This window comes from Mesitornis unicolor, unplaced genomic scaffold, assembly GCF_000695765.1.
Source record: "Mesitornis unicolor isolate BGI_N332 unplaced genomic scaffold, ASM69576v1 scaffold15985, whole genome shotgun sequence".
Taxonomy (NCBI): Eukaryota; Metazoa; Chordata; class Aves; order Mesitornithiformes; family Mesitornithidae; genus Mesitornis; species Mesitornis unicolor.
The window spans coordinates 63063-74912 of NW_010187645.1; positions in this window are offsets into that span (position 1 = coordinate 63063).

Sequence of the window (11850 nt, forward strand, 5' to 3'; positions counted from 1 at the left end):
GTCCCTGGGTAGATAACCATGTTTAGCTTATGTGAATGCAAACAGAGTCTGTGTTTAATAAAAGAGGAGAAGAAGCCATCATCTGTGTGACCTACTAGGTCTATCAGGGGAAGGTGGTTTCTTGTAAAACAGATAAGGGTACTGCAATCTGCTCCCCCCCACCCCCAGCACCATGATAAAAACGGAGACACTGAGTCCGCAGACATCTTTAGATACCACCACTAAAATCACAGCCGGCAGAATGCAGTTCCTGTCTTGTATTGCACCACCCAGCTCTGCTCTGTCTGAGCAATAAATATCACACCAGCCTCTCCAAACTCTCCCCGAGGCCGCTTGTGGCTCCAGTTTTGGTAGCTTTGTCTGCCTTGGTCCTGGCTGCCTGGAATCTACTTCTGCGCTTCCTCCCAAACATTCCTTTTCCAGTGCTGTGCCCAAGCTGACTGTAGGCCTTCAGTGTGCCTGCAAATAAGATATTAGGTCTGCCTTGCTTTCCATGTGCTCCCAATAGTGCTAGAAAGCACATAATGAATGTGTCTCCCTTGTTTCTTCCAGACTTAATAAGTAAACGGAGCTATAAACAGTAAGCCAAAAGGATGGGGATGGCAGGCATTTATGGGGTAGTAGGAATTTGTTCATTGAACTGGTTGTTGTGCTACTTCGTGACTGTGGTATCTCAACTTTTTCTGAGAGCAGGAGCGATGTGTGTTTCTTTTCATAGGAAGAGGAGCCAAAACTGACTCTGTCCACTGACCTGTGGCTGTCATTTTGAAACAGACTCATTGTTTACATTTAGAGTAAAAATTAAAAATAACCATTTTCTTGTATTAAAATATAGCTGGTTTGCTTTGTTGGAATTTTTAAAATCCATTTTTCACAAGTGGATATTCTAGTCCATTTGCTAGTATTTTACTTCCTTCTGCATCTATGTAGCAGCTTGCATATTATAGGCTACATATAACATCTGAAATCAGCTTCAGGAATCTGTGAGAAACTCAAGGCTTAAGGTAACCCTGCCACGGTGCTGTTAATAACACATTGCAAACAAGAAAGTGGTAAGTGGAAATAATGCACTCATTTAGAAGTAATAAATCCTTTGATCTTTCTTTGAAGCAAGGGTATATGCTTAAACTACCAATTCAGGGACAACCAGATGCCCATAAAGAATGGTTCTTTGCTTTGATAGAAAATCGCCAAGGCCTGCCCAGCAGCTCTGGTCTGTAAACAGATTAGTTAAGTGCTCATCAGCTCTGATTTGCATAGGACAGTCTTCGCATACAAACCTTACTTCCAGCCTTAACAAGCTTTTTACTTGCAGGAAAGCAACTGGGTTCCTTTTAGTCAGAAATCTCAGTAGAAAATTGTTTTGCGAGAAGAGGCAGGATCCTGATTTGGACATAGTGCCTTTCCTCTGCATGAATGTTAACAGGCAATCAGTGACGGACAGCCTGACATCTTTGCTGAGCATCTTTAATGCCAGAGAGTGGGAATTGGAAAAATAGCTCCTACTGGGAAGTTTGGAATAAAGTAATTTCTCCCTGCTCTTTGGTGGCTTTCATCCTCGGTTGGATAAAAAGCATGCAAGGGAGAGGATTGGGATGCAGGCGCTTGTGTCTGCGGGAGAAGGATCCCATAGCTGAAGTGTTCCCTGAAGAGGATTTCGTTAGGCTGTAAAATACTCATTGCCTTTGAATAAAAATAAATGCCTCCTGGATGCTTGCTGGTTTGTGTGCAGAACTTGTGTGCAGCCTGCAAATTTGGCACTTACATTTTTCCCTGTTTAAACTGCTTTTGATCCCCAGAATTACTTTTGTCTAATACAAAGGGAGGTCAGTCTTAGCCACAAACACAGCAGATGGTGGCATTCACCCTAGAGTATAGAAGAGCTACAGGACTTCAGTGTCCTTTGCATTTTAAAGTGCTTTACTTCTCCACTGGTTTCAGCATGGCCAACGGTTTGCTTCTCTTCTCAGTCAAAAAAGGAGCAAACCTACACATTTTTGATGAGACAAAAACATCAAAAAGAGTGAAAAAACCCATGAAGTATTGCTGAAACCAGTGTGAGCAGTTTCAGTGCAAACCTGCTGCAGCCGGATAGGTCTTAAAAGTGGTAGACTAGATTATTTCTGTATTAATGATCCCACAAACTTTGGGGTGACAGGTAATCAAACAAGGGAATAATGTAGGTACACGTGTTTTAAAACAGAATACCAGTCTTAGACACAGGAAAGTTAATTGTGTATTTCTGCCTTACCCTAGTAACAGTGAAAAATATTCCAAATCTGCTTTTTCACTGCTTACACTATTTCCATTTTGCTTGGAAAGTAAACTTAAGTTAGTGTCTTTGTGCCTGAAGACAGGGTGGAAGGCTGAACTGAGGAAAATACTTATCATTTTCATGGATGGGTTAAATATAGTTAGAAACTCTTCCCTGTAAATCCCTGCTTGGTTTTCATTTATTTATTTCATCAGCCAGATGCTAGTTTTTCAGTTAGGCTATGATAAGAACATTACCCAAACACATCCTAGAAAAATAAAATCTATATTATTACAGGGCACTCTGCAATAGCCCATCAGCCGTCTGCTTTGAAGGCTTGTGTTCAGCCCCTGAGTTTTATAGTGCCAAGATTCAAATATGGGATTGCTAGAGGAAATTAATTACTAGTAAATTTAGAACAAAGGAAAGAACCTGCAATTTCACAGCATGTAAAACGCCTTTTGGAATTCTTTGCTCTCTTCTTGGAAACCAGTGTGTCAAATTCTTGGAATTATTTTAAAAGGCTCAGTAAAATACATAGCTATCCAACAAGCCATAATAAAAACTTATGCTTAAAGATATAAATAGCAGGCAGAAAATTATTATGTCTCTAACCACTTTAGACCACGTTTATTCAACATGCACTGCAAAGCACTGCGGGGCTTGCTTTGCTGATGCCCTGGGTGCTGCATGTGGCTATGGGCAAAGAGTGGAACCTGGTGGGACAAAGCTGTGATCCAAGATGGGACATCCTCTGTTGCTGTGCCTGACCCCTGAGCTCTACAGCTGCTGCCTCTTGTCCTTCTGGCCCAACTCCTATCAACCACCAGAGTCCAACCAGGGGTGGCAGTGGGCTCAGGGACACTCACAGCTTCACACATCAGCTGTCCCACACGTCCTGCAGTACCTGTGCCTTTCAGAGCTTTCTGGAACCCTCTTCTGTCTTCAGCCACTTCTTAGGTGCCTGTATCTGCTCATACAGCTTCATGTCACCTCCAAGGTGGACAAAGAAACATCACCGGTTTAGTCTGTATAAACCTGACCTTTCTGTTGATTCTCTTGCTGGAGCTTCTCAGTTCTCCCTCTCTAACATTTGTCCTTTGCTTGTTGCCCCCAGATCACTGTCTGTAAAAAGTGTCTCACTTGCCTCCTCCCATAGCCTCTCTCTCATGTGGTCTTCTCACTTTTTCCATCACATCTGAACTTTGTCTTTCTCTGCCCCAAAGCGCCATCCACAGAGGCACATCATTCTCATCCCTAAAGGCAGCATCTGATTCCACCCCAGCTATTGCTATAGTCTCCTTTTCCTTTCTTCTTCCCTGTTAACTCACCCGTTTTGTCTCTCTTGGCTCTCCTGCTCCCTTTGTACCTTTGCCACCCCTAATACTCACACAGGTGTCATACATGCTGTGTAGTCAGTTTGAAGAGTGATTCCCAAATCAATCTTCAAGTCATTAAGGAGGTTGGATCTTATGTCACCACATTCACTCTTGTTTTCACATCTTGTACCTTGCTCCTTCTCCTTGAATTGGCTTTTTGACTAAGTTTGCATCTAGAGTCCTCTCACTTCTTCAAAAACAGCTGCATCAATATCAGTCTCTAAGGCTGTACCTAAACCAGTGAGGTAGTCTAGAGCAGGAACCTGCTTTACAGCGTATTTTCTGACCATACCCCTTTACCATACTTGGATTCACATTGTAGAAAGATCCTACAGTATGTAAGCGGGTTTTTTTTTGGATGAAGCAACGGAGCAGGATGGTGCCCCAGATCTGTCTTGGGCGCTCTGACTTGCTCATGGGCCTTCTGTGTGCCGGACCAGACTGCAGCTGCTCTGGAGAAAGCTCCAGATATAAAACACAGACACAGCGGGCACTGACTCCTCCAAACCAACTGTGTAGCTCCTGTACGTCCTTTTAGAGGAGCTGTTTTTTCACTGGTGCTGTAAACCTCTGCTTGTTATTTTAACAGTTGAGAACTGCCCGTGCCACATCAGACCAACGTGAGAATTCAAGCTTTAGCCTTCCAGCAGCGTGGAGCTGATCCTCTTCTTACTGACACTGATTCTGTAGCCAAGCTCATTCATGGACTTCTGTGGGGATTCTCTTCTGTGTGTCATCTGAAGTGAGAGCCACACTGAAATGTATCTCGTGTTTGGTGAAATGTCATGTCTGTGATCATATTCTGCATATTGTACATGCTCTGGGAAATCATACTGATACTGGCCTAAATAGTTGTTTTTCTAATACAGGAGTAGCAACACTCAGCTTTGTATTCTTACGGAGCTAACCAGGTTATTATTGTGGAAACAAGATATACTCACTTGATTTTAAAACTGTTCTCTGTGGGAGCTTGTTTTTATGACCTTGGATTTTAAAAGATTTCAAAATAAATTTGCATTCATGAAAAATGTATTTTAACAACATAATGGCTGACAATTCTGCTTGTTGGAAGGAATTCCTTTGATGGTAGAGATATAGGGTTTCCAACTCATTAGTTTCTCCTTTAGTTTATTTATTTATTTTATTTGAAAGCTTCCCTTCCCAAAACCCACAAAGGAAGAATAGGAAACAATCATCAATGTGGAGGTGACTTTTCCACTTCCTTCTCTCTCATGTAGTTGTTAACAGTAATTTACAGTTGCTCAGTGACATTGAGAAGACTGTGATCTTTCTACCAAAAGTAATAAAAATCAGTGTGTAGGTCTTACTAATTTACTGCATGCCATAAAGGCTAACAAATTGTACTGTACTAAAAGAATATTGCCTAAGTATTTACCAAAAAGCATATGATATTGAAAGTAATTTTGCTTTCCATGACCTGCTTACCTCTATGGGAAAAATTGTAGCGTTAGGCACGTTCATCAGCTGTGCTGTATGGCAGACCTGAGAAGTATTGTACTTTTCTGAATATGAAGGAGAAAAGCTGCAGGGGATATTTTTGATGCATGCACACATCTTTATTTTCATCTTTGACTTGAGTTGTGCCACTTGGACATGATTCTACCTTAAGCAAGTAAAAAAATCTGAGTGCTTCTGAAGTCAATGGAAATTTTACCATTTATTTCAGTAGAATAGGACTTTTTTCCCATATTCTTTTTTTTGGCACATTTCAAATTGGAATGTGGTTCTTCAAGTCACAAAAAGTTTCAGATGTTTTATAAAAATCAGATCATAATAATTAATCCAAATCATGTTGCAAGAAATGCATATGAATATGAAGAGTGTAACTGACTTCTGAATTGTTTTGCTGTATGACAGGATCTCTCAAAAATGAAAAAAGGGGCAAATTGTCGGGACTTGAATGCTGGTTAGAGATCAACAAATTTGTTGATGAAAGGTAGTCAAGTATTAAATAGCTAGAAGAAGGAATTACAGGGTCACAGTTAGGAACGTGCTCTATTTAACATTTTCATGGATTACATTGCAGCCACCACTATGCTGAGTCATGGTCTGTCATCCCTGTGGCCTCAGGTGTGTGGAAGAATCATAGAATCCCAGAATGGCTGAGGTTGGAAGGAACCTCTGGAGGTCATCTGGTCCACCTCCTCCTGCTCACTCAGAGCCACCACACAGTTGCCCAGGACCATGTCCAGATGGCTTCTGAATATCTCCAAGGATGGAGACTCCACTCCCTGGGCACCCTGTCCTCATGCTCAGTACAAAAATGTTTCCTGATGTTCACACAGAACCTTCTGTGTTTCAGTTTGTGCCCATTGCCTCTGGTCCTGTCACTGCGTGCCACTGAAAAGTGCACAGAAGCTCCATTCTCTTTGCACCCTCCCTTCAGGCATTTATATACATTTATAAGATCCTCACTCTGCCCCCACACCAGGCTGAACAGTCCCAACTTGCCCAGCCTTTCCTCACAGGAAAGATGCTCCAGTCCCTTCATCATCTTCATGGACCTGTGTTGGACTCTTCCCAGTGTGTTTTTTTGTCATGTACAAAAGCACATGTTACTATAATTCCCAAAGGCAGAGCTTCTTTGTGGAGGGACAGGGACCAAGCCCTTGTTCTTTGCACGTCCTCTAGCAAAGTGCTTCCCACAGACACCCGAGTGTGCTGGCCTGCAACGAGATGGCTTCATGCTCGTCTACCCTGTGGCAGTGTTCTGGCCGCAAAGGGACCACTTCACAACTGGAGAGAGACCCAAGGTCTCAGTGAAAGAGTTAACTATCCTTTCTAAAATAAAGCTGTATTGTTCTATTCATGCTATAATAACCAGAACTAGCAAAAAAATCAGGCTCGAGCTGAAAGATCTGTGCTAGTGGCCAAATCAACTGTGTAAAAGGAGACAGAATGAAAATAGTCGTGATAGTCTTAATCAAGGTGAAAAGCAAACTTTGCCAGGCTACCCTGAATGTTGTGGCTGTGTCATGTTTGAAAGCTTTTCTGCTAATGGGCAGAAGAATAGACTTAGAATTCAGCTGGCAATAATTTCATTTGCTGTAACTTGATGAAGTGCGATGATTTTGTGCACGACAGCCTAAATCTTCCACTGAGATAGGCTGAACTACTATCTGTAATTTGAGATAACAAATAGTAAGCTGATCATAAACAAACAACGAACAGAAAGAAAATTTGAACTGACTGTGAAATATTCACTAAACTCTATAAATAGCGTTTGGTTTCTATTCAGAGGAGGAATGATTAACTTCACTGAACAGGTAAAATAGGTAAAAACAAGACCCTAATACATTGAATCAAATGAGACAATAAAAACTGTGATAGATGTGACCTTTGGAGAAATGTTCAATTTTGTTTGTCACTGCTTGGAAATAATGCGATGTACCTAACAAGAGGTAAGAGCCAGGCAGCAGAAATGTCACTGTTTTCTGTTATTATCTTAATGTGGAATGCAAGTTTTTAAACAGATCAGATATATTTTAATAGATTGCTTGTTTTCTTTATTTCATAAAGTTTTTGTATGGGTGATCCCTCCACCCCTTGCTTTATAGCTTGTCACTGTCACACAAGACATCAGTATTGCTATAATGTGTGAATGTGTCCACAATTCTTTCCACAGGATTCCACAGCCTTTAGTGTGCTGATGAGCTGGCTTTATACTTTGTTTCTTCTGATTTAGATCAAGAGAATGACTTGCACATGGGTCAGCCCCTTGCAATATACTTGATGTGCTTCCAAAGCAGTGTGACAAAATGTGACAAATCTCATTTTTATTCCACTGTTAGTCTGCATGTTCACTATGTAGAAATTTTACAGTCCTTACTCACAGACCTTATACCCCCCAAAAATTAAATCTCTGATCTTATAAAGAACCCCCTCAAAAGAGCCCCTGGCTACGTTATTTTCCTTCTTCAGTTACCATATACCTTTAAGGAGGGAGCATGCTGTGTATTGACATGCAAAACCAAGGTCCAAAGAAGTGACCTGCTGTGTCTGACAATTTCTCTACCAAGTAGCTTTTAAATTAGAGTTAACCTGAGATTTCGGCCAGACTACTCATTTGCACATCAGTATCCCAGTGCTCCTCCTTAGTACTGGTGATGTCCCAGTGTTACTTTTAGGATAAGGTGGCTGGCTTTGATATTTAGAGATATCCGCACATGAGAAAGCTGGATGTGATCCTGGATAAAGTTTCAGGAGTGTTTTGGCCAACTGCATGGGGCCTATGTTAATGATACCAGTAAAACTACAACCTGGAAAGCACCCATCACATGCATGCACTGTCATAGGCAAAGACATGCTTTGGACAGCTGTAGACAGATCACACCAGCAAAAGTGTAATTTTACTGCTGGAACATCACCTACTCTGGAGTTTCTGCTGGTGCCACTACATCGGCCAAAGGCACCTCATTCTGCTACCCTGCCTGGCCTAACCATGCCAGTGACATCCAGCTGCACAAACACGGTCTTGGATTGTGGAAAACGTACCTAAAGAACAGCACTGAGGAAACACAAGTCAGCTGGCTTTGCAAAGAGGAGGTGAAGAGCAGACCTGGTTATGATGTCCAAGACTGGTCAGTCTTTTAGCTCAGCAGAAGTGCAAGCTCCAGTTCCCTTCCAGCATCCAACACTGATGCCTGAAAAACTCAAGTGAGGGAAATAAAATGCCGTTTGCTGACAGCAACAGTAGTTAATAATCCAAAAGTTCACAAGAAAAAGGGATAAATTAATCCTTGGGAATGGTTTTAACAAACATATTCTAGCTCAGCCACCCAGCTGCTGAGTTTCACAGTCAGGATCACTACAGACTGAGTGACAGCTTCTTTGGATCTTTGTTTTCTTCTTTGCTTTCAGTATTAAGCTTAGGCTCTGGCCTTGTAAAGATGCAGTAATTACTGTTCAATACATTTGTCCTTTAGGATTTGGGGTGGATTTTTTAGCTTTTTGTACTAATGATTTGTGGTATTAATGCCCAATGATAGCTAAATGTGAGATACAGGTGCATTCCTGATGGATTTTTGCAATTACTTCTTATGTCATAGCAATAGAAGCTATTTCTGGGTCTATCTTATCAATGATGTCAAGAGCCGAAGTTCTTACTGACAGGAATTATGTTCTCAGTTGTGTCCTCAATTTTTCCTTCCTCCTTATTCAGACTCCACAGTGCTTGTAGATTTGCTTGGAGAAGAAATCTTAAAAAAATTCAAAGTTTGTACCTCGTGGAAATACAGCTTTTAATAAATGCTGTGATTTCTTTCCTATGTGAATATCTGCTGCTCATATAATTGCAGTGAAACAATTCCTGTGAAATAGTTCTTTCTATTTGAACTGTGGTCTTGTGTAAGAAAAGAAATGCCAGGTCAGGTCTGACCATACAGCTCTGCCTCCTGTCATACACAGCAATAAGTGATGGATGTGGAGAGAAGAGTGTGACGACAAGGAAAGCACAGCATAAAATTTTTTCAGTCCACTCTCCTGCTCTCTTGCTGTTTTGTTCACTTTTTTTCTAGTTTTCTACTGGCCTGATCCAGTGAGTGGAGGGCACTCAGCGCCTCTCACAACATGCTTTGCATGACTTCATGAAATATGTATTAACCTTTTCAGGTCCCTGGCATTTGAGCTGAAAGCTGCACAGAAAGGTGGGCCTCCTCGGCAACCACTGGGTTAAGATAGGCTTCCCTTGGGGACAAAAGCCATGTAAGTTGTGGAGGAGGGTAACATGAGTACGACTATTTAAATTCTTTTTATCAGGGAAACTGCTTGTTCTTAATCTCACTTGTGCTACATGTACAGAAATAATCTCTTCAGACTCTGGAAATGTTAAATTTCCTTTTAAAAGCCCAAGGGGGGAACTCAAGTGCACAATCCATGCATGTATTCTTCTGGTCTCAATTTCTAGACTGCGTTTTCAACTTTTAAGCAACTGCTTCTTCCATTTTCCTTCTATACCTGCTAAGCAAGGAGAGACCAACATCTGAGTGGAGAAAATGTTAACAAATTCCACTGGTGGACTTCTTTTGTTAAGTCTAGAATTGTGATTGCTGGATAATAATAAATGAATCCTTTAAAAAAAACCACCAAAAATTAAAAAATTAAAAAAAAAATTCCAACAAAACCCTAAAAGTTCTGAAATTCAAATAATATCTTGATGTTACCAAAGCACTGTGGAGTTCTACCTGCTTTAGTGAACCCTGTTGTTGCAAGCAAAACGTCTTCTCCTCAGTCAGGAACCACTCCTAGCATTCTGACAGCCAGCCTCTGAGCATGGAAATGTATGTTACAATGTTTTCCTATTTAATTGCTCTGATTTCATTTAGAGAGGTCAGGGTATTACAAAATGCCTTCAAAGCAAGCAGAAAGATTAGTTGTGGGATAGGTACGAGGCTGTTTTCTCACTGGGATCTTCAAAAAGCAAAGATTTGTAAAGCTTTCAAGATGACTGGGAACAGGACTGACTTCTTGTTAAATCAGATAGGGACCTAATTAGAGATTTATGAAAGCAACAAAGCACCCTGCAGCAGGCAGTTTCCCTGCTGGGAGAAAACTCACTGAAACATGAGGGTAAGGCTAATAGCAGCTACTAAGTAGAAAGAAAGAAAAAAAAAGCCAGCCACCACATGCCTTTTAACTGTTTTAAACCCTCAAGCAATTGGGCATCTCTGGTCAGGGTCTAGAGGAGATAGCCTAACTTGCCTGATATGAAGCCAGGAGACACAAATCTGTTGCCAAAGGCCACAGGGAAGGGTTAAAAAAAAAGACTAAGTTGGTCAGCAGATGAGCAGATACATCCCCAGCAAGTAGAGGGATGAATTAGCCTTAAGGTTGCTAAACTCAGGATAACAAAACTGCCTAAAGCCTTGCTTCCTCATTGGGAAAATAACCTTTGAATGGATCTCTGGAGCAAGAGAAAGAGATCAAGGAAAATGTGTCAATTTGGGATAATAAAGGAAGCAGAAGGGCCATAAATGGAGCAGATATGCATCCCTTGGCAGCAGCCACCTTTTCTTGTTTTAGCAATTGACAGTGGCCCTCAAGGTGTTGTTACACATGATGGGTTCTCAGACTTGATACTGCATTTCTTCTTATTGCCATTTGCGTAACATATGATCCCTTGCTTTTATGTATATGAAACAATCTTGTGATAGAAATGTGAACACATGGTGGGAAATTATCCACACTCCAACTGTTTTGATGCATTTGGATTTGAAATAGGTAGTTTCCTGAGTGCATTTTTACAAATGGAATACAAAGACTAACCTTACATTTTGGGTTTGCATTTCCTTTTTCTATAGCAGTCAATAGAGGCTGAAGTCTGGAAACTGAGAAAGCTTCAGGGCAGAAACCTGAATGGCTTCACTTAGAAACATTTTCTTATAGAAACAAGCATTCATAGCTCAGAAACAACATTTCTGTATTCAGCACAAGTTAGGCAGTCTGGCATGGTGGACCTTCTTCTGCACTTTCTAGGTGAAAAAAATGCTGGCCATTGCATGGGTAAAATTAAGATTATTTTAATACATTGCAGCACAGAAAATAATGTTCTGAAAGTTTCTTTAATGGGAAATAGTAAACAATGAAAATTACTGAAAATTCATTTGCCACTAAACATGATAAGCTCAGTTATTTAGCACTATAGGTGACAGAGGTCAAGCCTATATGTGATACGTTTTTAGACTAAAGCAAAACTTCCACTATTTTCCCTAATAAATGTAGAATACTTTAGTAATGCTTGCATGCTTAAGTAATATATGCATGGTCTGCTAGTTTAATTTTCATAAACTTGATTGATTCAATTGTTGACTTTACTACCACAGCTTTTATATCCTCATCTAATCAAACTACATGTTTATTATTTCAATTTTACATATTTTAGTAATTGGATTGTGTACCTTAATGGTACAGTAAGGTTTTGCATAGTTTACTAAGGAAAAAGCTGACTTGATATTCTTAATTTTTTTCTGGGCCGAGCTAAGCTCTTCAAAAATCACTTTACAGGAAAAGTATATTATCAAGATAATTAAATGGGACTAAATTAATTAGCTGTTGCATCCCAGCATTACTCCTGCTTACTGCTTGGGACTCTTCCTCTGCAGCTGCCTTAGCCTGGTCATAGCTTTCCAGTTTCATGCAGGTAGACCCAATTCCTGTATTATTCTTATGGCTTCCTACTCAGAAAACAAAAATAGCTAA